The sequence below is a fragment of the Sminthopsis crassicaudata genome, chromosome 1 (assembly GCF_048593235.1).
Source record: "Sminthopsis crassicaudata isolate SCR6 chromosome 1, ASM4859323v1, whole genome shotgun sequence".
Classification (NCBI taxonomy): Eukaryota; Metazoa; Chordata; class Mammalia; order Dasyuromorphia; family Dasyuridae; genus Sminthopsis; species Sminthopsis crassicaudata.
Genome location: NC_133617.1, coordinates 561,008,678 through 561,031,306, shown reverse-complemented (window position 1 = coordinate 561,031,306; position 22,629 = coordinate 561,008,678).

The window sequence follows — 22,629 nt, the reverse complement described above, 5'->3', positions numbered from 1 at the left end:
TAGATTGTGTTTAACATTTTGATAATTGCATTTCAGTATAATTGCTTTCATTTACATTTCTATATATTTTATTTTATGCAAATATCTGAAAAAAATTACCATCAAAAATAGGACCTGGAAGTCCCCTATGAGAGTGGACATGCAAGATATAAATCTTACCTGGATGCTTTCTCATTTGCTCTTGAAGCTCCTTAAAGAGTTGATATATATTAGAAGCTACAAATTTTATTTGTGGCAATTCTTTGTACCACACCTACTGAATAGGTCAAATCAGATATTCTCCTGGATAATAAGTAAAAGCTAGCATGATTGCATACAATTCATTCTGCTGAGTGGACTGAAAAGGAGTCGTGACTACTCTCTTTATAGTTAAGTCATGAAAGTGTACAGCACAATGTTTTGTTTGGATGCATCTGTAAAGATAGTTGTCCTTTAAGAGGAACTTTAGAAACTTTTTCTTCAAGAATCCATCACCAATTATGTAATGGTCTGGTTATCTTTAATGGAGACTCATGTGTAAAATTTGGAGCCATGGCCAATAAAATTTGCCACTCTGGGATGGTTTTACAGTATACATTAATTTGTGCATTAGTATAAAAGGTGTATATCTTGTCAGATCTTATCCCAGATAATTGTACTGCTCGCTTAATAGCCTTTAAATAAAATTCTAGCCACAAGCACTGGGTAAGGAGTAAGGCTTTGTTCTGTTGTGCTGGGAGGTTCACCCACTCTATCACACTGTCTCCTTGATGAAGGACTGCTGTGGGGGCCTCTTGTGTAGCAAAAACTGATATTTCCAAGGGTTTTTGAGTGACTCTTTCAACCACATTGGATAAAGCCAGTTCAACTTCTCTCAAAGCCTCTTGAGCTTCTCTTGTAAGCTGGCGTGGTGAATTTAAAGCACTGTGTCCCCTTAAAATGTCATATAATGGTTGTTGATAGGTAGTCAAGTCTAACACTGGACTCATCCATTGGATATCTCCTATTAATTTCTGAAAGTCATTTAAGGTGCTTAGCTTCTCTTTTCTTAATGAAAGTTTTTGTACTGTAAGCACCTTAGGATATACTTCATATCCTAAATATTTAAAAGGAGCATGTCTTTGAAGTTTTCTGGAGTTATATGCAATTTCTAGTTCCTTAGTGTTTCTGCCTAGTGAGTGTCTCACCCCCACCTTCTAAATTCTTGCCTACCATTATCTTAACATCAAATATTGAGCCAGCACCAATGGTGAGGAAAGCCATCATCCAAACATATGCTAATAGAGTCATTGTCTCACATTGAATAGGTAATTAGCCTTAAGTACTCAGTTGTCTGATTCAATCATAGCTTTTTGGAGTTTCAGCCTTCTACACAATTTGGTATTTCTCTTATCATTAGTGATTTGGAAGATTCTCAATAGTTTCGTAGTTCTTTTGAAAGCTGTCTTGACCACTTGACCCATTTATCTATTAGAGAATGGTTTGTGTGTGTGTGTATGTGTATATAGTGAACCCTGTTTTGTGTACATATATGTATATACTGAACTCTGTTTACCTCAGTTCCGTAAAATGAGCTGGAGATGCAAATGGCAAACCACTCTAATAACTTTGCCAAGAAAACCCTAAATGGAGTTATAAAGAGTCAGACATGACTGAAAATGACTAGACAAAAACAGCAATATAAATGTAAGTTATTATTATCTTCTATATTTCTTTTCTACCTGGCCAATCTACTCCCTTCCTAATAATTTCTTAATCTTAATCTTAAATCATTTCTTAAATGATTTCCTTTTCAAGTTGGAAGACAATGTGGTGGAAAGAATTGAAAGCTGGCTTTGAAGCCAAACAGAACTAGTTTTAAGTCCTGTACTGACACAGGCTGCTATGTGACCCATTTTTTTTTTTAAATTTAAGCTTTTTATTTTCAAAACATATGTATGGTTTTTTAACATCAACCCTTGCAAAAACTTGTGTTCCAATTTTCCCTCTCCTACCCCCACTTCCTCCCCTAGATGACAAGTAATCTATGTTAAACATGGTAGAAATATATGCTAAATCCAATATATGTATACATATTTGTATAATTATCTTGCTGCATAAGAAAAAATCAGATTAAACAGTAAAAAAAATGAGAAATAAAACCAAAATGCAAGCAAACATTAACAAAAAGAGTGAAAATGCTATGTTGTGAACCTATGTGACCCAATTGCAATTCACTTAACCTCTCAGTATTATAAAAATAATAATTCTTTATGAATAGTAAGTTTCTGACATTTTGCTTCCATCTAGATAACTCTTAGAATTCCTAAAGTCAGCTCATGTCCAGAGCATTCATGGCCATATCTGTTAGCAAACTAACAAGATTTAAGTTTAAATCTGACCTTACATAACTTACTAGTATCATAACCCTGAACAAATCACTTAACTGTATTGTGCCTCAGTTTTCTCAACTGCAAAATGGGGATAATAATAATAATAGCAAGTCCTTCCCATGAGTGTTATGAAATAATATTTGAAAAGCATAGTTCCATTGCCTTAATAAACACTTGTTCCTCTCCTCTTTATCACTCAATTACACATGGGACACCAAGTCTCAGACTTAGCTTATCTGAAAACTTTTTTTAAAAATTTAAATAATGTAGATTTGTTTCCATTTCTATAACATCTTGCTGCTATGAGTCAGTATTGCTCATATTCTTTACTATCATCCTCTAATTTTTTTTCAAATGAGTTTTGTACTCTAATCCAAATTGCCTTTGATTTCTGTGCAAGCAAGAATATTGTGTTTGCTGACTAATGGCTCTACTTTACAATGGTTAATCTTTTACCGAAAATGATGATAATAAATACCAACATATTTTCCTTTTTTTTCCCTATTTCCCAATTTTTAGCACTGCTGGCTCATTTGAATAAATCAAATGTGCACTGGTGCAATGTTTTTTAAATTGTCTTCTAATCTTTATTTCATTTCTAACTGATGACTATTTCTAGACCTCCTTTCTATTGCGCAATTAGCTGGATTTAGGAATCCATAAGGAGTCTTTATAACTACAAACTCAGTGTTTTATTTTATTCCCAATCTGATAACTCTTAGAACTTCTAAAATTAAATAGTGGCCAGGATATTCATGGCCATGTCTGCTAGCAAATCAAATCCAATTATTAAACATTAGAATTAGAAACATTTATTCAGGACAGAAATGAACTTAAGTGTTTACTTCAGGGATGTATTGGGAAACAGGTGTAGCAAATGCTACACAACGGAACTAAATTTATTTATTGATTGTCCAGACTTAAGAAAATGATGATGAAAATTCTAATAATGAATTCAACTAAAAAATATGAGTTAATTGTTAAAAAATTTCCCACACAGCACTGAGTGTAATATTCCTTGTAAGACAGAAGTTCCAGGATATATAGCCACAGATGCTTGGGGAAAACTTTAGAGGTTCATGTGTTTATGTACTGTGAGGGGAAAATGGAAAATTCTGAGAAGATGAGAGATAAATGAGAAAGAGGGACGTGAAACTCAAAAATAAATAAATAAATAAATTTCATCTTTGGGAGAGACATGTAAGTCAATTTGGTACCCCTGGCATGTCGCCCTAATGCTTCTGTCCAGAGAGATTGAGAACTGATGACCACAGTGACACTGGTGTTAGTATGAATGTGGAATGGCAAATTAGATTTAGTTGGGTGAGAATCCCTCACAGGTGTTATTCCTTTCCCCATCCAAGGGAGGAATTCATCAAGGGAAATTCCTGATGAACTATCCCTTGATATCAGGGCTTCTTCAATTTTTTCCACACGAGACTGCTTTTCACCCAAGAAAATTTTATGTGCCCCCAGGGACATAGGTATGTAAAGCAGATATATGAATAAAACATTTACTACTAATAAATCACAATAAAATAATTTTAAAACAATTCCTTGGTATATATAGATTTTGCCATTTATTAAAGATAAATGTAGATTTGCATTACTAAGGAGATGGATGCACTTGTTTATTTTTATATAAAGAATTAAATCTTGGCAGAATATTTTGCCAAATTTTTATGATCACCACATTTAATTAAGTGACCTCATATGGGGTTGCAACCCACAATTTAAGAAACTTTGCCTAATAGTACCTAAAGAGGAAGCTCGTCCTTCTGCTTTCAGTCAGAAAAATCACTGGCTCTTGGTCTTTTTTTTCTCATTAACTTGCACACTGAGTGTTTGGTTCCCATCCCTCCTCCACCCTCTCCTCCCCATACTTTTGTGTTCTAATTCATCCTTTTTGATGCATATAACTATTCCAGTGTTCTAGACTTAACTATGTGATCCCTGGGGAACTCTAGAGGGAATAGAATTGGTCAGAAACAAATTTAATAGATTTACCCAAGATTTGGTTTGGGAAACAGCTTCTGGGGATACTTGAAAAACATTGAGCCACAACTATGCCAGCTTATACCCCAGGTAAAAAAAATGATCAGTAAATAAAACTAAAGAAAGTTGTTATACCATATACTTTAACATATTTAACATGTATTGGACTCCCTGCCATCTAGGGAAAGGGGTGTGGGGGAGGAGGGGAAAAGTTGGAACAGAAGGTTTCACAAAGATCAATGATGAAAAATTACCCATGCATATGTTTTGTAAATAAAAAGCTATAATAAAAAAAGAAAGTTGTTATACTCAAATCTAAATTCACTCCTAGACTGAATATAGGCCCAATATGACAAAATCCAATTGTGAGAATAGAAAGAAAATAAAGGAGTGAAAGCTGCTTCTTTTTCTTTTTCATTTTTACGCTTTCAGTTTTATTGATGTTTTGCTTTTACACTACAAAAATTTTAAAATTTCTCCATTTCATTTGAGGTTTTTTACAAAACAAAACATTTAAGTAAAACTCAATAATAGTGACTTATAGCATCACCCTCCTTTGATCACCACTTCTCTATTCTTTCTAAATAAACAGAAATTAAATTTTTTTTTTATCCCTCCACAGCCCAGCTCCAATGGAAAAAAAAGCAAATAAAATTTCTTGTAACAAATACTCAAGCAAAGCAAATTCAGTGGTTATATACAAACACACACACACACACACACACACACACACACACACACATATATATATATATGTATGTATATGCACACAAACATATACAAACATGTCTCATTCTAAACCCTGAGTCTCTTACCACTCTGCAATGGATAGTATATTTCATCATCCACCATCTGGAATCATGAATGGTCATTATATTAGTCATCAGGGTCAATCCTATTTGCTAAAAGTGAACTGCCAAAGCATTATCGCATATAGACCACTTAATTTTTACTTTTATAAATAAAGCCACAGAAAATAACAGTTTACATTATTCTCTCCCCCTCCTTTAGTGGATTTTTTTCATTTTCTCATTTTTAATCATTGCTTACCTCTGTGTCATTAGTCATTCTGGAAAATTGAACCCTTAAATTTGTCCAAGCAATGCTCATATCTTGAGCCCAGAGTTTTAGATGGCTGATCGCTTTCTCCCACACTCAATGGACTCTACAACCACCCCACAGATAAACAACCACTTTCTTCTTATGCCCCTATGGAAATGGACAAGAAGTGGGGTGGAAAAATCTACTTCTGCTACATACAAGTAATCTATTACAATTAAATATATGGATACCTGTTCTCCATTTTTACTAAGGAAAGAAAATGAGAGCTGTAACATTAAGTATATAAATTCCTGAAAGGGTATAGCTTAATACTGGAATGGGCAATTTAATTTAATTCAACTTAATTCTGCAAAAATCTAGTAAGTGTCTTTAATGTAGACTGTTTGCCCCATTGCTTCTTTCCACTGACTCAGATAAATGAGTTGACAAGCTCATGAAGTAAGGTAGATTTAAAGGAAAAGTTTGTAGAATAGAAGAAAATGAGAAGAATCTGTTTCATGTTTAGAAGAATTGGGGCATCTGTATGTGAGTTGAGGTATATTAATTACCACACGCATACAATATCTTTATGCCATAACAGATCCTGGATTTGTTAAGGATGGAAGATAAAATATTTCACAACCATTACTGGTCTAAGAAATGCAAAGAATGGTACTTCCTGGACTACTACTACTGATATTAGCCTCTGCCAACTGTTGAACAATTTTATCAACATTATAAGTGAAGGCTATAAAAATAGGTCAGTGAGTATATAATAGGTAGCAACAATTAAATAATAGCAACAATTAAAAGAGGAGCTATTGAACAAATTGCTACTTGTAGAATCAGCAATATTCTATCACCTGCCAACAACTCACCCAGGCACGTTCTTTCCAGAGAAAATCAGAGGGACAAAAGTTTGCTAGCACTGATTGTAAAGCAGTCTTTTAAAATATATGTCATAATAATAGCTAGTACTTATGTAATAAACATATAGCTGGCATAGTGGATAGAGTGCCAGCCCTGGAATCATAAAAGCTTAAATTTAAGTACAGTTTCAGACACTCATTTTGTAAACTTGGGTAAGTCACTTAATCCTTTTTATCCCAGTTTCCTCATCTGTAAAATGGACTGAAGAAGGAAATAGCAAACCATTCCAGTATCTTTGCCAAGAAAACCCCAAATTGGCTCATGAAGATTCAGATACAGCAGATGAGTAAATAAAAATATAACATTTTATATTGCAAAAAGCTTCACAAATATTGCATTTAATCATCATAATAACCCTGTGAATTTGATGTTAATATCATCTCCATTTTACTATGAAAATTAAGGCTAAAAGAAATTAAATGATTTGTCCAAGTTTACATAGCAAAGTGGTCATAATGAACTCGGATTTTCTGATCCCGGGTTTAATGTTCTTTCCCCTTTGTCATCTAGCTACCTATTTTGATTTGTAATCAAAAGACCTCAATTCAAATCATGAAACTGGTACAGAATGCTTCTATACAATCATAGGATGCTTTTTAACCTTGCTCAGTCTCTGTGTACTCATCTGAAGGGATGTAGCAGGGACAGGGCTATTAAAAGTTATATATTTGTGTAAAAGTAAAGATATATGCAACTATAGAATATTGTTTAGGAAAACTTGCTTGTTCTTTACCCAACTCCTTATCAGAAATATCCTAAGTATGTTGATAGGTTATTTTTAAGATTTATAAAGGATTGGGAAGTCAATATGTAAGTCATTGACATTTTATAATTATTTATAATTATAAATTATAACTTGGCCATCTTTTTTTTTTTAATAAGGTATGCACTCCTCTCCTTCTGTCCTAATCTTTTGGGATATATTTTTCTTTCAAATAGCTTGAAAAAAGATCCCTCAATATTTTCAAAACAATGTTCTCCAACATGAACAGAAGTTCAATATAGAAGTGTGTGCTGGATCTAACCCATTTTCTTGTCTTTGTTTACTTGAGTATTAAATCAACTTCCTTGATATGATGGTAGTCAACAAATGCTTTGTCACTAGAAAAATTCTGTTATGAAAATACTGACATCTCTTTTGTATTCAAAGAGGAACTCTTTCTCATTGGCCATAAGTGCTCCTGTTACATGCATTTCTCATCAATTTGTTGTCTGTTGTTACTTAGTCAAAGCTGATTCTTTATGATCCTGTTTGAAGTTTTCTTGGCAAAGATACTGAAATGATTTGCCATTTCCTTCCTCAGCTCTTTTTCCAGAAGAGAAAACTGAGGGTTATCAGCTTACTGGTTTCTGAGGCAAGCTTAGAACTCAGATCCTCCTGACTCCAGACCCAATGCTCTATCCACTTTGCCATCCAACTACCCTCTTTGTGGTCTACCTTAAGTCCTATTCTTTAAATGCTACCAGTATTGAGTCTCATGCCACGTTTTCTGTAAATATACCTTTTGCTCCTACTGCTTTTCAATTATATTGTGCTGGAGCTATCTCAAATTGTCTCTTGAGATCCAATTGTTTCATTTATATTGTGAACATTTATATTTCAGAAATCAACATATCAGGGATTGATTAATGATTTTGTCAATTGACTAGTCTTAAGAAAGTAGTGGAAAAATGTTAATAATATAGATTAAACTTTAAAGTATATCAGGTCAAACAAGAATCAGTTGTTAAACATTCACAAGCATATTACTGGGTCCTGCTTATAATCTTCCATCATTCTTTAATATAATATTATAGCAGTATAACTCATAAAATAGTGAGAAGCAATAGTAAAATAAAGGGAAAAAAGGAAGTTTATAGAAAGCTTTGAATGAAACTTAGGATATGGTGATAGTCTGTGCCCTTATCTGTTTTTTTGTCCATTTCCTATTCTTTCTTTCCTTCTTTATTTTAGCTATTTGTTTATTTATTTTAATTATTCCTTTTTTAATTAAAGTTTTTATTTTCAAAACATATGTGTAGATAATTTCCAGCATTCATCTTTGCAAAACCTTGTGTTCCAATTTTTTTCCTCCATCCCCTCCCCTAGATGGCAAATAATCCAACATATGTTAAACATGTGCAATTCTTCTATACATATTTCCACAATTATCATGCTATACAAGAAAAATAGATCAAAAAAGGAAAAAAATGAGTCTTTCCTCCTTTTTTCTTTCTTGTTTTGTTCTTGCTACTGTTATAACAATAGCTTATTTAAGTAGCTCAGGCTATAGATGTCTTTTTCTTGTTGTTCAGTTATTTTCTTGTTATTCAGTTATGTACAATGCTTCATGACTCCATTCCAGGTACTTTTGGCAAAGATACTGGAATGGTATGCCATTTCCTTCTCTAGCTCATTTTATAAATGATAAACTGAGGCAAATAGAGTTAAGTGACTTGCTCAGAGTCACACAGCTAGTAAATATCTGTGGCTAAATTTGAACTCGGATCTTCCAGACCCCAGATTGGTATTCTAACTAGTGTGCCATTTAATTACCTCTTAGCTGGTTGTCTTCATTACCTGCTATGTCTTCTCATTTTTATCTACAAATTTAAAACTGATTTTGATGTTTGCTTTAAGAAGTCAATAGTCTGTATACAGATATCCGGCTCAGAAATGCCTTACACATTAGTAGCCAATCTTTCTTTCGTATCTGTTAGAATTTAACCAATTTCATTTTTTGGATGTTATTTGATATATACCATGTTCAATATCTTTTGATACTTATCTTGAAAAGTGTACACACAAACTAGGAACTCAATAAATATTTGTTACTTGAACAAATAAGAATGGAGTCAAATAAAATCTTCCAAGTTTCTTTCTATATAAACTGATATTGAGCTATGTTTTCTTCATTCTCTATGTAGATGACTTCTTGAATGACATATATATATATATATATATATATATATATATATATATATATATATATATATATATATATATATATATATAGGATCATATGGCTAGAGATATAGGGATCTAAGAGATCATCTATTTCAACCTTCTAATTTGGGGAAACTGAGGCCCAAGTCATTTAACTTGCCAAGAACATTAAATTTAACCCTGTTGCTAACAACATATTTCCTCTCTTCTACAAAACCTGTCTTAGTAAACTTAATTGTGCTTAACTCTACCATTTAGTAGATTGATATGCTTGGGGTAAACATCCCCCTAATTTATTGAAGAGTTTGAAGGCTATTGCTTACTCTCAACTTGGTTTAGCTCATCTGTTGAGATCATCTTACTAGGTTGTAGCTGTTGCACATGCTATAGCTTCTTGAAGCCACAGGTGAGAGCTGAGTGAAGGTAGACACCACCAGAGATGCTAGTTCTCCTTGAACATCCCTGACCATCCTGAATAATGCATAACATTGTGTGATCAAAGTATTCCCCTTCTGCCAAACTAATAGAGAACTTGTTCATACTTAGTTTGCATTTTTGATTGATTAATCAACAAAATCAAGAAGTCTGGACTCTCTGTATTGGGTTAAAGTGGAATAGACCTCAACCTTTAATGACATGAAGGTGACCCCAGTTCCTTGAAGAATATACCAGTCCAATGCCAATTTTGCAGACCCCTCCATATTGAAAAGGCTTTGAACATGAGGACAATGATAAATGATATGTTTCATCTGAGGACAAGTACGACTAAGTTCAGAAAGACTTATCATCAGCTTGACCACAAGGTAATGACTTTTTTTGGTGCCAGCAACTTAGAAACATCATCTATATTAAAGTGATTGTGCTATATGTTGTTGGAGAGAATAACCACAATGATGAAATCATAGATCCTTAAAATATTGCAGAGTAGTTTGTGTACTGCTCAAACCTGAATTCTACATAGACTTCTCTGTTCAAGGTATGAATAAATTTGAAGGGTTAAGATTATCTCATCTGACTTGGGTCCCTATATTAATATGAGGCTAGGAACTTTAAAAACCAGATCTGCAAATACAGTTTGCTAACAGACTAGATAGGAAGCTGAAATAGTAAACGATTTAATTAAGATAGAATTGAAAAACAAGGCATATAGAAAACATGTCTCAGCATTTATTCTTGAATAAATAAACTTCCAGCCACATTAGCCTAGAAAAACAGATTCTCCCAAAAAAAATATAACTATGGCAATGAAAGCATAGGTTCAGTCTTTGTAGCTGGAAAATACTTCCAGATAATAATAATAATAATAGTTAATGTTTATAAATCTCCTACCATCTGCCAGGCACTATACTAAGTGTATTATAATTTTTATCTTATTTGATCTTCATAATCACTCTTCAAGGGAGGTGCTGTTATTATCCCCATTTTGCAAATTTGGAAACTGAGATATACAGTGGTTAAGTGATTTGCTCAGCAATTAAGTGATTTGTTCAGAGATTCTATGTTAACTCTATCCACCGTGCCACCTAGAAGAACACACCATTGAAGTGTAGAATCTACATTTAAAATTCTGCTTCCAGTTTTAATATATTTGCTGTAGAGCAGAGGTATCAAATCTCTTTGCTGGTCCACAGCCTGCCATTCTCCACATGGCTTCTGGCTCTCTACACAAAGGTCCAAGCAGCTGCTGTCTCTATTACTCTTCCATTACACAGTGGGAAAAAATTGCCACTCCATCATTTTGCTTTGAGAACAGTAAGAGAAAAATATCTTCTCAGTTGCTAATGGGAAAAGCTGCTGGTGGTAGAAACTGCCTCAAATGCTCCTGCAGGGTAAAAGAAGATTCTTCCCCTATCCCTCCCCTTACCATTCAGAAGCATACATGTTGCCAAGTATCATCAAGTTCTTGTTTTTTTCTTCATGGCCCCTTTGGGGCTTTCTTGGCAGAGATACTGGAGTGGTTTGCCATTTTCTTCTCCAGTGGATTAAGGCAAAGAGGGATTAAATGAATAGCCCAGGGTCACAGAGATAATGAGCATAGAAGACTAAATTTGAACTCAGGTCTTCCTGACTCCAGGCCCAGAACTCTATCCACTGAGCAATATAGCTGCCTCAAGTACCAGGAAGTCACCAAAAACCAATTATTGACTGATAAAATTCTTTGTAAGCATCTGAACCATCAAATGAAAATAGATCACTTGCCTTTAGTTGCCTTGGAGACTACAGCTAGATCCCAACAACAATGAATCCCATTCAATTTTGTCATTATTTGAACTGCATTATTTGAAGTTATAATGATATATAACTTATGGTGACTGGTTCTAATCCAATAGGACTACTCAATGTTAACTTAATAATGCAACCACTTCACAGGACTCATTATTCTCATTAATCAGGTTATAACTATAGATTTTAAGCTTTCTAAGAGTAGATACTATGTCCTAGTCCATAAAAAAAAAAAAAGAAAACAATTCTAGAGACCAGCACAGTGACCATCATTAAGTAGTCACTTAATGAGTAGTTTTTAATTGAAGCGCACTGAGTCATAAGCACACAAGGTGCACTTTGCTTTTTACACACACATATATGCATATGAACAAACATATGTTTATATATATATATATATATATATATGTAATACAAATATACATAACCATATATATGACAAATTCATATAAATAAATTTTATTAAATGTAATTTAATATCTTAAATGTAATTTCCATTTTCAAAGAAATCCTAAGGGAAATTCTTTTATGAAATGAATGTTGTTTTGTAAAATTCAATTTTCATATGTAATCACAGACTCATTCTTTTGTCCCTTATTCTCACTGGCAAATTGGATCTCCAGAACATGGCTTTTCTTTCTCCCCTCAAAATTCTAGTAATAATCATAATCCTTAAGAGCTTCTATCTAGGGTGTTTCCCTGTAATATCAATTGCCAGTTAATATTTCCTCAATATTATCTGACCAATTAACATTCATTATCTTTTTTGCAAAGGAATATTTACTGACAACAGATCAAAGTACAACAGCCTCCCCAAAGGAAAACACAACCTTCACTCTCCACACCTCATTCTCTGGAGAAATTTAAAGTAGCTGCTACAAAATATTGTCCCCAGGTTCACTTCGGTGTAGTATAACTGATGTTTACCTTACTTTCATGACATGGTGTTTCAGTTTCTAGGATAATTAAACTGATGAGGTGGGTCAAACAGGTTGCTCCTCAGGGAAGGCTCTTCAGAAGCATTGGTGGCTATGGGCAAACTTTGTTGCCTGTTTTAGCTGTTGGCTCTCTCATGGCTCTTCTAACTTTTAATGCTCACAAAGTCATAACTTTTTGTCTTAATAACCCAAGATTAAGAAAGAATAAATACAAAAAGGCAAAAATAACTGGGGTGTCCTGCATTCACAATCACATGGTAGCTAAGAGAGCCTGAGGTTTGCAGAGGCCCATTGTTGCTCCTACTTAAATCATCGTTGTTGTCATCATCATCATCATCATCTCCTCCTCCTTCTCTCTCTCTCTCTCTCTCTCTCTCTCTCTCTCTCTCTCTCTCTCTCTCTCTCTCTCTCTCTCTCTTTCTGTTTCCCTCTGTTTCTCTCTCTCTCTCTCTCTCTTTCTGTTTCCCTCTGTTTCTCTCTCTCTGTCTCTCTCTGTGTCTCTCTCTCTCTCTCTCTGTCTCTGTCTCTCTCTCTCTCTCTCTCTCTCTCTCTCTCTCTCTCTCTCTCTCTCCCCCCCCCCCAAAGAGACAAAGACAGAGAGAGACAGAAGTAAAGATAGAGACAGAGAGATAGAGAGTTCTTGTGTTTGAACCTTTTGTATGCACAGGTAGTTCTGGCTCAGAAGCCAATTAAAAGATTTTTCATTGACACACAATAAGCCTAACAAAAAAAAAAAAATAGAAACAGTTTGCATGCTATGCACTTATTTCCAGAAACCTAGTCACTAGTAATCTTTCATGAGAAAAGAATGCTGAGTATATTCTAAAGACTAGGATTTCACTGGTCACCAATCCCATTACACAAACATAGTTTTATTTTGCAAATTAAATTTCTTTTTTTAATTTATTATTTGCAATTAATGAAAATCAATTTTTTCATCGTTTTTAAAGCAAATATGCAGAACAAAGTCTAATTAAATTTTATTATTATACTTGCCTCCCTGCAATCTAGTTCTATAGATAAGTAATTGACTGTGACTGACTATACTTAGAGAAGCTATTCAGAGCAACTTTACATCAAAAGTCTTCCTACAATAGAAACATTCTATCTTTGCTATAAATATTTAAAGACCCAATCTCTCTCTCTCTCTCTCTCTCTCTCTCTCTCTCTCTCTCAGCATATTATCTTCAAGAAAATTGTGAATAGGCAACCTTTCTCCCATGTTGAGTCCAAAGTGGATGGGAAAAAGAAAAGTTGTCTACAATACCTTTTCTAAACAATAGTAGTTCACTCCTACTATATGTTGTTTACAGGAAACACACCTGAAACAGGATGAGACATTCAAACTAAAAGTAAAAGGGTGGAGCAGAACCTATTATGCTTCAGGCAAAACCAAAAAAGCAGGAGTAGCCATCCTCATCTCAGATCAAGCAAAAACAAAAATTGATCTAATTAAAAGAGATAAGGAAGGGCATTATATCCTGCTAAAGGGAAGCATCAATAGTGAAGGAGTATCAATATTAAACATGTATGCACCAAGTGGTGCAGCATCTAAATTCTTAAAAGAGAAATTAAGAGAGCTGCAAGAGGAAATAGATAGCAAAACTATAATAGCGGGAGATCTCAACCTTGCACTCTCAGAATTAGATAAATCAAACCACAAAATAAATAAGAAAGAAGTCAAAGAGGTAAATAGAATACTAGAAAAGTTTGATATGATAGATCTTTGGCGAAAGCTAAATGGAGACAGAAAGGAATATACTTTCTTCTCAGCAGTTCATGGAACCTATACAAAAATTGATCATATACTAGGGCATAAAAACCTCAAAATCAAATGCAGTAAGGCAGAAATAGTAAATGCATCCTTTTCAGACCATAATGCAATCAAAATAACATTTAATAAAAAGCCAGGGGAAAATAGACCAAAAAATAATTGGAAACTAAATAATCTTATACTAAAGAATGATTGGGTAAAACAACAAATCATAGACATAATTAATAACTTCACCCAAGAAAATGACAATAATGAGACATCATACCAAAATGTGTGGGATACAGCCAAAGCAGTAATTAGGGGAAGTTTTATATCTCTACAGGCCTACCTGCATAAAATAGAGAAAGAGAGGGCCAACGAATTGGGTTTACAACTAAAATTGCTAGAAAAGGAACAAATTAAAAACCCCCAGACAAACACAAAACTTGAAATTCAAAAAATAAAAGGTGAGATTAATAAAATTGAAAGTAAAAAAACTATTGAATTAATTAATAAAACTAAGAGTTGGTTTTATGAAAAAACCAACAAAATAGACAAACCCTTAGTAAACCTGATTAAAAAAAGGAAAGAGAAAAAGCAAATTGATAGTCTTGAAAATGAAAAGGGTGAACTCACCACTAATGAAGAGGAAATTAGAACAATAGTTAGGAGCTACTTTGCTCAACTTTATGCCGATAAATTCGATAACTTAAATGAAATGGAAGAATACCTTCAAAAATATAGCTTGCCCAGATTAACAGAAGAAGAAGTAAGTAGTCTAAATAGTCCCATCTCAGAAAAAGAAATAGACCAAGCTATTAACCAACTTCCTAAGAAAAAGTCCCCAGGACCAGATGGATTTACAGGTGAATTCTACCAAACATTTAAAGAACAACTAACTCCAATGCTATGTAAACTATTTGAAAAAATAGGGATTGAAGGAGTCCTACCAAATTCCTTCTATGACACAGACATGGTACTGATACCTAAACCAGGTAGATCGAAAACTGAGAAAGAAAACTATAGACCAATTTCCTTAATGAATATTGATGCTAAAATCTTAAATAAGATATTAGCAAATAGACTTCAGAAAATCATCCCCAGGATAATACACTATGACCAAGTGGGATTTATACCAGGAATGCAGGGATGGTTTAATATTAGGAAAACTATTAGTATAATTGACCATATTAATAATCAAATTAATAAAAACCATATGATCATCTCAATAGATGCAGAAAAGGCATTTGATAAAATCCAACATCCATTCCTACTAAAAATGCTTGAGAGTATAGGAATAAATGGACTATTCCTTAAAATAATAAGGAGCATATATTTAAAACCTTCAGTAAACATCATATGTAATGGTGATAAACTAGAACCTTTCCCTGTAAGATCAGGAGTGAAACAAGGTTGCCCACTATCACCATTACTATTCAATATAGTACTAGAAACTCTAGCCTTGGCAATAAGAGCCGAGAAAGACATCCAAGGAATTAGAGTAGGAAATGAAGAAATCAAATTGTCACTTTTCGCAGATGACATGATGGTATACTTAGAGAACCCCAAAGACTCTGCTAAAAAGCTATTAGAAATAATTCAGAATTTTAGCAAAGTCGCAGGATACAAAATAAATCCACATAAATCCTCAGGATTTTTATACATTACCAACACAATCCAACAGCAAGAGATACAAAGAGAAATTACATTCAAAATAACAGTCGACAGTATCAAATATTTGGGAATATATCTACCAAAGGAGAGTCAGGAATTATATGAGCAAAATTACAAAACACTTGCCACAAAAATAAAGTCAGATTTAAATCATTGGAAAGACATTCAATGTTCTTGGATAGGCCGAGCGAATATAATAAAGATGACAATACTCCCCAAACTAATCTATTTATTTAGTGCTATACCAATCAGACTCCCAAGAAACTATCTTAATGACCTAGAAAAAATAACAACAAAATTCATATGGAAGAATAAAAGGTCGAGAATTGCAAGGGAACTAATGAAAAAAAAGTCAGAGGAAGGTGGTCTAAGTATACCTGATTTAAAGCTATATTATAAAGCAACAGTCACCAAAACCATTTGGTATTGGCTAAGAAATAGACCAGTTGATCAGTGGCATAGGTTAGGTTCACAGGACAAGATAGTGAATAAAAATAGCAATCTAATCTTTGACAAACCCAAAGAACCCAAATTTTGGGATAAGAATTCATTATTTGACAAAAACTGCTGGGAAAACTGGAAATTAGTATGGCAGAAACTAGGCATGGACCCACATTTAACACCACATACTAAGATTAGATCAAAATGGGTCCAAGATTTAGGCATAAAGAACGAAATCATAAATAAATTGGAGGAACATGGGATGGTTTACCTCTCAGACTTGTGGAGGAGGAAGGAGTTTGTGTCCAAGGGAGAACTAGAGACCATTATTGATCACAAAATAGAACATTTTGATTACACCAAATTAAAAAGTTTCTGCACAAACAAAACTAATGCAAACAAGATTAGAAGGGAAGTAACAAATTGGGAAAAAATTTTTACAGTTAAAGGTTCTGATAAAGGCCTCATCTCCAAAATATACAGAGAATTGACTTTAATTTATAAGAAATCAAGCCATTCTCCAATTGATAAATGGTCAAAGGATATGAACAGACAATTTTCAGATGATGAAATTAAAACTATTTCCACTCATATGAAAGAGTGTTCCAAATCACTATTGATCAGAGAAATGCAAATTAAGACAACTCTGAGGTATCATTACACACCTGTCAGATTGGCTAAGATGACAGGAACAGAGCACTGGGGGGCGGAGCCAAGATGGCGGAGAGGAAACACACGACTCAGTGAACGTCCTCACTCCCTCACAACCAATTAGATAAATTAAGTCTCAAAATTAGCTCAGGACTGATAGATACCACAAGGACTGGAAGCACGACTTACCAGCTGAAGAGAATCTGGAGTTTCAACAGGAAAGGTCAGTTCTCAGGGGAGGAATAAGAAAGACCAGCACAGACGGTGGGGTACGGGCACACTGCGCCCATTGCGCTGGGAGGGGCTCTGGGATCAGAGAAGCCACTGAGGTAAAGGAATCTGGCACAGGCTGTTAGCTCTTCTCTGCTAATTATTTAGCAGTTCAGAAGAGAAAGCCAAAATATTTTAAAACTCAGATTAGATTTTCCCCGATCCTGGGGGTGACTCAGGCACAGATCTCGGCACCAGGGGGTGTGGCCTCAGCTACCTCCTGAGAATAGTTAAGAGACTGACAAGTGGGTGGATACGGCCCAAGGCAACACAAACTGCCTAGCTTAGCTGGAGGGAGTGGAACTCAGCTCCAGGAAGTCCCAGAGAAGCGGAACCTTTGAACTAGGGACCGCGGTTTCTGGCAGACACTTCCAGTTTGAGCGCAGGGGCTTCTTACGTCACCTGCTGCAGACATCCACTCCCCACCCGGACACATAGGCTGAGCTTCTTGCTGTCTTCACTATTCTACGCCCTCGAAGCACAGTAGTGCTAATCACCTCTGAGGCACCTCCAGGGAGGGGGTGGGGAACTCTCTCCCAGAGCTCTCTCTTAGCTCAGGCTCAGGAGCCGCTGCATCCATCCGGTCTGGGAGGAAGCTGGTAAAGAAGTAAATAATTTCCTACCCCAGGGACAGACCCCAAAAGATTTTTTCTAAGTATGAGCAAAAAAGCTAGAAAAACCATAGATTCCTTCTATACAGAGAAAGAGCGGGTGTCCAACCCCGAGGAAGTTGACAGCAGAGAATCAGATAACAACCTAAAGGGGAACGATTCCTGCCCCCCATCACATAACTCTCTCCTAGAAGAAGCTCTTAAGAAATTGAGGGAGATCGAAGAAAAATGGGGAAAGGAAAGAGAAGTTATGATAGAGAATAACAATGTCCTGAAATTGGAGTTGGAAAAAATAAAGAATTCACAGGAGATGCAGGGAAACAAAATTAGTGAATTAGAAAAGGTTAAAAAAACACAGGAAAGTAGGATTTCTGAATTGGAAAAGATAAAAAAGTCTCAAGAAAATAGAATTTCTGAATTGGAAAAAGAAAATAATTCTCAAAAAAAAAAAATTAGGGAAATGGAAAAAAACTCAATAGAGCAAAATAATTCATTTAAAAACGAAATTGGGCATTTACAAAAAGAACTAAAAACTGTGAAAGAAGAAAATAACTCCTTAAAAGTCAGGATGGAACAAATAGAAATGAATGATTCACAGAGAACCCAAGAATCAGTCAAACAAAACAAAAAAAATGAGAAGCTGGAGAACAACGTCAAATACTTACTGGGAAAATCTATAGACCTGGAAAATAGATCTAGGAGAGATAATCTGCGGATTATTGGACTTCCAGAAAACTATGACCAAAAAAAGAGCCTAGATTCTATTTTACAGGAAATTATCAAAGAGAACTGTCCAGAGATAATAGAAACAGAAGGGAAAGTAGATGTGGAAAGAATTCATCGAACTCCTTCTGAAATAGACCCTAAAAAAAGAACACCACGGAATATTGTGGCTAAGCTGCAGAATTACCACACAAAGGAGAAAATCCTGCAAGCAGCTAGAAAAAAACAATTTAAATACCAAGGTGCCACAATAAGGGTCACCCAAGATCTGGCTGCCTCCACATTAAAAGATAGAAGGGCCTGGAACCTGATATTCCGAAAGGCAAAAGATCAAGGACTGCAACCAAGAATGAACTACCCAGCTAAGTTTAGCATCTTTTTCCATGGAAGAAGATGGTCATTCAATGAAACAGAGGAATTCTATATGTTTCTAAGAAAAAAACCAGACTTAAACAAAAAATTTGATCTACATCCACAAGACTGAAGAGAAACAGAAAAAGGTAAACAGAACCCTTGAGAACTGTAACTCTGTTGTGGGTATATAAAAAATACTCAAGGATAATTTGATTTTACTGATATAAAAGAAAAAAAGGGGGGTGTGGTAAAGGGAAGGAGGTCGGTTCAGAAAAAGGGGAAGGAGTGATAAAAAGAGGGAAACTACATCCCAGGAAGAGACATAGAAAATACACCATATCTGAGGGAACTTAGTGAGGGGGAGAATCATTGTGTGAATCTTACTCTCATCAGAAGAGGCTCAAAGAGTAAATAATTAACATATTTGTTTTTCAGAGAATTTTCTCTCACCTCATTAAAAGGGGGGAGAGGAAAAGGGGAAAGGAAAAGGAGAATAAGTGAAGGGACTTGGAGGGAGGGGGGAGGGATCCTAAAAAAAAAAAAAAAAAAAAAAAAAAAAAAAGAGGGAGGGTTGCGCGTCACAAGGGGGGTCTGTAAATCAAATATCGGGGAGGGGGATCAGGGGGGTCAAGGGAAAAAAGTATAATCTGGGGATAATACGATGGCAGGAAATACAGAATTAGTAATTTTAACTGTAAATGTAAATGGGATGAACGATCCCATCAAACGGAGACGGATAGCAGATTGGATCAAAAAGCAGAACCCTACAATATGTTGTCTACAGGAAACACACTTAAAGCAGGGAGATACATACAGAGTAAAGGTAAAAGGTTGGAACAGAGCTTATTATGCTTCAGGTAAAGCCAAAAAAGCAGGGGTAGCTATCCTTATCTCAGATCAAGCAAAAGCAGAAGTAGATCTCGTTAAAAAAGATAAGGAAGGAAACTATATCCTGCTAAAAGGTAGCATAAATAATGAAGCCATATCAATACTAAACATATATGCACCAAGTGGTATAGCATCTAACTTTCTAAAGGAAAAGTTAAGAGAACTGCAAGAAGAAATAGACAGTAAAACTATAATAGTGGGAGATCTCAACCTTGCACTCTCAGATTTAGACAAATCAAACCACAAAACAAACAAGAAAGAAATTAAAAAAGTAAATAGAACATTAGAAAAACTAGGTATGATAGACCTTTGGAGAAAACTGAATGGCAATAGGAAGGAATATACTTTCTTCTCAGCAGTTCATGGATCCTATACAAAAATTGACCATATATTAGGACATAAAGATCTCAAAATTAAATGTAGGAAGGCAGAAATAATAAATGCCTTCTTCTCAGATCACAATGCAATAAAAGCTACATTCAGTAAAAAGTTAGGGGTAAATAGACCAAAAAGTAATTGGAAACTGAATAATCTCATCTTAAAGAATGACTGGGTGAAAGAGCAAATTATAGAAACAATTAACAATTTCACCCAAGATAATGATAATGATGAGACATCATATCAAAATCTTTGGGATGCAGCTAAAGCAGTAATAAGGGGAAATTTTATATCTTTAGAGGCTTATTTGAAGAAAATTGAGAAAGAGAAGATTAACGAATTGGGCTTACAACTTAAAAGGCTAGAAAAAGACCAAATTATAAACCCCCAACCAAAAATTAAACTCGAAATACAAAAATTAAAAGGAGAAATCAATAAAATTGAAAGTAAAAAAACTATTGAATTAATAAATAAAACCAAGAGTTGGTTTATGAAAAAGCCAATAAAATAGATAAACCTTTGGTAAATTTGATCAAAAAAAAGAAAGAGGAAAATCAAATTGATAGTCTTACAAATGAAAAGGGGGATCTTTCCACCAATGAAGAGGAAATTAGAGAAATAATAAGGAGTTACTTTGCCCAACTTTATGCCAATAAATTTGATAACTTAAGTGAAATGGATGACTTTCTCCAAAAATATAGGCTCCCTAGATTAACAGAGGAGGAGATAAATTGCTTAAATAGTCCCATTTCAGAAAAAGAAATAGAACAAGCTATTAATCAACTCCCCAGGAAAAAATCCCCAGGGCCAGATGGATTCACATGTGAATTCTACCAAACATTTAAAGAACAATTAGCCCCAATGTTATATAAATTATTTGAAAAAATAGGGGATGAAGGAGTCCTACCAAACTCCTTTTATGACACAGACATGGTACTGATACCTAAACCTGGTAGATCAAAAACTGAGAAAGAAAATTATAGACCAATCTCCTTAATGAATATTGATGCTAAAATCTTAAATAAGATATTAGCAAAAAGACTTCAGAAAATCATCTCCAAGATAATACACTATGATCAAGTAGGATTTATTCCAGGAATACAGGGCTGGTTTAATATTAGGAAAACTATTAATATAATTGACCATATTAATAATCAAATTAATAAGAACCATATGATCATCTCAATAGATGCAGAAAAAGCATTTGACAAAATCCAACATCCATTCCTACTAAAAACTCTTGAGAGTATAGGAATAAATGGATTATTCCTTAGAATAATCAGGAGTATATATTTAAGACCGTCAGTAAGCATAATATGCAATAGAAATAAACTGCAACCTTTCCCAGTAAGATCAGGAGTGAAACAAGGTTGCCCACTATCACCATTACTATTCAATATAGTACTAGAAACGCTAGCCTCGGCAATAAGAGCCGAGAAAGAGATTCAAGGAATTAGAGTAGGAAATGAGGAAATCAAACTATCACTTTTTGCAGATGACATGATGGTATACTTAGAGAACCCCAAAGACTCTGCTAAAAAGCTACTAGAAATAATTCAAAATTTCAGCAAAGTGGCAGGATACAAAATAAATCCACATAAATCCTCGGCATTTTTATATATCACTAACAAAATGCAACAGCAAGAGATACAAAGAGAAATTCCATTCCAAACAAATGTTGAGAGTATAAAATATTTGGGAATCCATCTACCAAAGAAAAGTCAGGAATTATATGAGAAAAATTACAAAACACTTGCCACAAAAATAAAGTCAGATTTAAATAATTGGAAAGACATTCAGTGCTCTTGGATAGGCCGAGCGAATATAATAAAGATGACAATACTCCCCAAACTAATCTATTTATTTAGTGCTATACCAATCAGACTCCCAAGAAACTATTTTAATGACCTAGAAAAAATAACAACAAAATTCATATGGAAGAATAAAAGGTCAAGAATTGCAAGGGAACTAATGAAAAAAAACTCAGAGGAAGGTGGTCTAAGTGTACCTGATCTAAAGCTATATTATATAGCAGCAGTCACCAAAACCATTTGGTATTGGCTACGAAATAGACCGGTAGATCAGTGGAACAGATTAGATACAAAGGACAAAAAAGGGTACATCTATAGCAATCTAATCTTTGACAAACCCAAAGATTCCAACATTAGGGATAAAAATTCATTATTCGGAAAAAACTGTTGGGAAAACTGGAAATTAGTATGGCAGAAATTAGATATGGATCCACACTTAACACCATATACCAAGATAAGATCAAAATGGATCCATGATTTAGGCATAAAGAGGGAGATAATAAATAGATTAGAGGAACAGAGGATAATCTACCTCTCAGACTTGTGGAGGAGGAAGGAATTTATGACCAGAGGAGAACTAGAGATCATTATTGATCACAAAATAGAAGATTTTGATTACATCAAACTAAAAAGTTTCTGTACAAATAATACTAATGCAAACAAGATTAGAA